This window comes from Cebus imitator, unplaced genomic scaffold (genome assembly GCF_001604975.1).
Source record: "Cebus imitator isolate Cc_AM_T3 unplaced genomic scaffold, Cebus_imitator-1.0 Scaffold11, whole genome shotgun sequence".
Classification (NCBI taxonomy): Eukaryota; Metazoa; Chordata; class Mammalia; order Primates; family Cebidae; genus Cebus; species Cebus imitator.
The window spans coordinates 4,188,270-4,193,580 of NW_016107326.1; the positions used below are offsets into that span (position 1 = coordinate 4,188,270).

The 5,311-nt window shown below is 41.6% G+C and overlaps 1 long non-coding RNA gene across 1 annotated transcript in view; it reads right to left on the reverse strand.

The window, feature by feature from the left end:
- LOC119474222 overlaps window positions 1-5,311 on the reverse strand; it is a 16,807-nt gene that overhangs the window by 1,235 nt on the left and 10,261 nt on the right. Inside the window, exon 2 of the long non-coding RNA XR_005203510.1 lies at window positions 895-1,051. This is a non-coding gene — a long non-coding RNA (uncharacterized LOC119474222). The remainder of the gene's footprint in view (window positions 1-894; window positions 1,052-5,311) is intronic.

Genomic DNA, 5,311 nt, shown 5'->3' on the forward strand with positions numbered 1-5,311 from the left:
TTTTTTTGAGATGGAGTTTTGCTCTTGTTGCCCAGGCTAGAGTGCAATGGCGTGATCTTGGCTCACTGCAACCTCCACCTTCTGGGTTCAAGTGATTCTCCTGCCTCAGCCTCCTGAATAGTTGGGATTACAGATGTGCACCACCATGCCTGGCTAATTATTTTTAGTAGAGACAGGTTTCTCCATGTTGGTCAGCCTGGTCTCAAACTCCCGACCTCAGGTGATTTGCCCACCTCACCCTCTCAAAGGGCTGGGATTACAGATGTGAGCCACTGCGCCTGGCCTCTATTCTGATCTTAAGGCTACCCAGCAAAACTTCATTTCAAATATTATATTTTCAATGTTAGCATTAACCTGTGGTTCCTTTTTATGGTTTCTTTTTCTCTTCTGTGATTTCCTATCTTTTCATTCATTATGACTATATTTTCCTCTAAATCCTTGGGCATAGTTTTGGCAGCTGCTTTAAAATTTTTGTCTCTAATTCTCCCATCTGGTTCATCCTGGGGTAACTGACTGACTTTGAGTCACATTTTCTTATTTTTCCACATGCCTGGAAATTTTAGATTCTATCCTGGACACTTTGATGAACTCAAACTTCTCAGTTCAGTTATTTAAGCCTTATGTGGGCTGCTTGGGGGTCTGCTCTCCATATGTGTAGTGTAGGTTCAGCAAGAGACTCCGGCAGTTTCTATATAGTCTTAAGTTTCCTCCTTTGTGGATCTCCCTTTTCTGTGATTTCCCCTCTACTTCCCATTGCTGTGTGTTTGCACCCTTCCTCCTCATCTCTTTGGTGAGGGAGGGATTTCTACTATAAGGTTATGGGAATAGGCTAAACATGACACTAGACACTACACGGATGGGACTGACAGCCCAGTACTAGTCACATATACTCACAGCTGTTCGAGGAGAACAGCTACTTCACACAGGTCCAGGTGGAGCCTGCACTTGGAAGTAGTGAACAGCCACAGGAGCAGGCTTTGTATCAAGAGGATGAGGTTGCTTCTGGTTCCTGAGGGAGGACATGACTGGTATGAATGAGTAATTCCATGAGCTGTCAGGGAACAGCAAAAGCCTGTGACTCAGGAATAAGCAGGAAATGTGCCTGATCCCTGAGTTAAGGAGCAGAGTGTGGACAGGAACTTGTAGTTAGGCCTCTTGATTTTACCAGATATTAAGGCAATACGTGGTATTAACTTTAGAGCATGCACCACCCTGTGGTTGACATGGACTACAATCTCTGGCTCTTCAAGCCAGTAAGTCTGCACGTTTGAAAGTTATAGTCATTCTACATGGTACTGATGAGGGCCTGCCAGAAGGCTAAATGACATTTTTATATGAAACTCATGAACTGCCATTCCCTTCTTCCAAGTGTGAACTCCTATAGGGTTCAGCCCTACAGGGTCCTCTGAGCCCCTCTCTGCTGGTGTGGAGATGAGAAACTGTAGAAATAAGACACAAGACACAGAGATAAAGAAAAGAGTTTGGGCTCGGGGATCCACTGCCAACCAAAGCTCAGAGTCCGGCGGTGGCCCCGAGTGCCTGGATGCTCTGACTTTTATTGAGTACAAAGCTGAGGGCAGGGTAAGTAAGGCATGGTGCAAAGCTGGGGGCTGGGTAGGTGGGGCATGGCATTGGTGGTTGGTGATTGGGTCAAGTACATCACGTGTCATATAGGCAGGGGCCCAAGACTTTCAGATAGATGAGATGAGGTAAGGACCATAACGCATCAGCACTTTTCCATACTTGTCAAGAAAGAACAGACATTAAGGTTTATGTTACTTTTACTGATTATCTAAGAAAAAAGAAACCAGGTACAGAAGCGGAACATGAGAGTAGACGTGGAACGTGACCACTGAAGCACAGCATCACATAGAGACAATTAAGCCCCCAGATGTCTGCAGGCCTACCTGACAGCCACCAGGCCTACCGCCAGAGCTTGGAGGAGCGGAGTTTTCTCCTAAATCCCCTGAGGAAGGAGATGTCTCGGCCATCTTGGACATCTCCTTCCCTAGCTGGCTAAACAGCGGGTGCTTTCCCAGCGCTGGCACTGCCACACAGCCGAGACACCCTCCAGCAGCCCTTACAGGGGTGTGACAGAGGGCTTAAAGGAATGACCTTAGGGTCATTCCTTTCACAAGGTCACCCCAGGTTCACACTTGGAGACCTGAAAGGCATAGAACTACGATCACCTATGAATAACAAAGATTACCTATGAATAACTACTACAGTTATATCTCTAGTTATTTTCTTCTTTATTATTTACATGGAAATAGGCTGAGGCTTCTGACTCCTGCCTCGGCACTTATGGGGTCTCGCCCCTACAAACTCCTGTCCAGAATTTGCCTTCTCTTTCTTGTTCTCCATTGCCTTTTGGTAGATTTTTAAATTCTGTTGAGAATTTATAGCTGTTATTTGCAGGAACACTGATCTGATAGGAGCTATCTGGCCATTACAGGAAGCAGAACTTTCAAAGTTCCTTCTTAATCTGGGCTGCTGAGGGTCTGCCCCACACATGGGTAGTTCAGGGAAACTGCTTTGGACACAAGCAGCTTAACCACACAGCCAAAGGAATTACCAGGTGTGACTAATTATAACAGGAATTGGTGTGGAGTCTTTGGGATAATAATACATGAGAACAATGAGAACATTATCTCAGCTGAAATCCATAACTGGCGGGCTCATTAACAAGTGTTACATAAAACACTTATACTTTGGTTTAGTATAAATTTTGATTCCATACAAATAATTAATCAAACTTGAGCTTGGAATATATTGGATAAAATCTAGGGAAAAAGTTTTTTTTATTTTATAGTTTTTATATACTGCTAAAGTACATATGGGGAAAAATTATGGCTATCATTTGATAATGCAGTCCTGTGTCTCTCCTTAAATACCCACCATGTTTCATTACCCTTGCTTGACTTTTACCACTTTAATCTCTCTTTAATTCTGCCGTCATTGCCAATTTGCTTTTATTTATACTTATGCCCACAGGCATTTCCCTAACATGTGTCATGTCCCTATAAAGATGGTAAATGTCTTATGGACAAAGACCAAAGTCTTGATTTCATTTAAACCCCCACACAGCAGATACTCACATATGCTGATTATTCTTTTCTAGTGAATCCTATCAAGACTCAAATAAACAAATTGGGTTTTAAATCTCTTGCGTACTAGGTATATGGTTGTTTCCTTTGGTGATCACAGAAGGCCTCACAAGACTCAATGGCAGGTTATATAGTAATACGTGGCTGAGATTTACGACAGCAAAGGATACAGAGCAAAAGCAACAGGAAAAGATGTATCAGTGGAGTCCAGAGAGGTCCAGCATGGGATTCTGTTGTCCTTTTCTCTAACTACACAGGAATTCTCTATTTTTCTCCCTCTCTGCCCCACCCCCCCTTTCTCAGCAAACTATAGACATGTGTGGAATGTCTCTGCCCACAGAAGCCCACTTGAGTCTCAGGTTCTAAGGCTTTTGCAGGAGGCTGTTCACGTATGCATACTCTGCTATGGAACTGGCTATGGCAACCAAAGCTCAGGGGCCCAAGAATAAAACCAGATGCATATTATCAATCTTGTTATTTGTGCAACGCAGCTTGGCAAGCCAGTATGGAATGGTCCATTCCTCCAAGCATATATAATAAAATCATCATCAGGAACATAAAGGACACTTTGAGGGCTGCATTCCAGGGGCTGGCCAAGGTAAAGATGGGTGCCCTGGAGACATGTAAGGGGTAAGCCACCAGAACTGCTACAGTAACTCTTTTCCTCACAAGCCCCTGCGAATCCTTGCTTACTAATAGGAATAATACAAAGCTAATGAAGTCTGGGATGTGAGAAGATAGTAAAACCTATTTTATTACTAAATCATTCCCTCTAGTTTCTCTACCCTACCCAACATATTCTAACCTCCGACTTCTATAGCTAGCTGTTCTTTATGAACAGGCAACACACAGGAAGCAGTAGTTTATGGTGCTTAGAAGAGGAGGCCTAAGAAGGATATTGGCTCAAAGTTGTAAAATCTACAGGGTTCATACCCTTACATGATTTAAATTTGTATCATTTCCCCACAAACCTGAGTTACCTCCTGGATTTTTGATTTCATACAGCCTTAACAAGATCTACCTGTGGCCCAAGCCAAAACCTAGATGATCCCTTTCTCTCTCATCTTCTAAATACAGTCGGTAAACGCACTTGGTATTGCCTCCTAAAAATGCCCTGATCCATTTCCTTCTTTCCATTCGACCTCATCTCCCTGCTAACTACTCCTTTTTTGCTTCTCTTTCGCTCTCCCTGCAGGCCTTTATGCATTTCAGCAGGGTTCTCCCTCCTATTCTTTCCTGGAAAGCAAGCACTACACACTGAAGAATAATTTTCTGAAAAGGATTTCTGTCGTATGTAATGAGGTATTATAATTACTTGTCTCCATTTTCTATTGTTTCCTGTATGTTATAGATCTACTAACATCTATTTTACTGGAAAACAAATTAATTATATCTCAAATTGAAAAAAATATATATCCTTAAGATAGACTCAACTGCTTGGAGTTCTCTGAGCCACGCAGCAGGAATAATAAGAGCTGCTTCCTGTGCCTCGTCCTCTCTTTGCTTTGACATCTGGAGTCTTCTCCCAATCTTTTTCCTTTCTCAATTGCTATGTTCAGATTCCTCTTCATTAAACATTTCTGCCAAATTTCATTCCTACGGAAAAGACCACAGTGCAGCAGACGACTTCAGAAAAGGATTCCTCGGCTAGTTAATATTTCATAGGTCCCTTCTGAGGTTGTAGGCAGATGTTACAGATGGTGTTAACATATAACATCGATCTAAATATGAATTCTAACTGCTTTATAAAAATGATAAGAAGTGTTCCACCTGATCTCAAGTGAGATCCTGTAAAAATTGTTAAAAGCTCTTAGCAGCAAGTTGAGGGCTATACGGAATGAGAAAACCTCTCTCATACTGCTAAAAATTTTTCACAAAAAATATGTTTCTAAGCCAAAACTGCCCAGATTAATTGTTAAAGTGAGAAGTCATCAGAAGCTTCAAATTTACCAATTGTGGTACTTCTTGGCTTTAATTTGTGTAATAATTTATGTGCTATTAGAATGCCGGTATACAAAGAACAGACATCACTAATAACAGAAGTAAAAAAAGTTATCATAAAAGTGAACTAAATCCAAATATTTAGTGTATCTACTTAACTACTCTTTTCCTAGATAATACAACATTTGCATCTTGTTATTCCAGAAGATGCATAAAGTTTTTTGTTTCTTTTTTCTTTTCTCTCTTTCCTTTTTTTTTTTTTT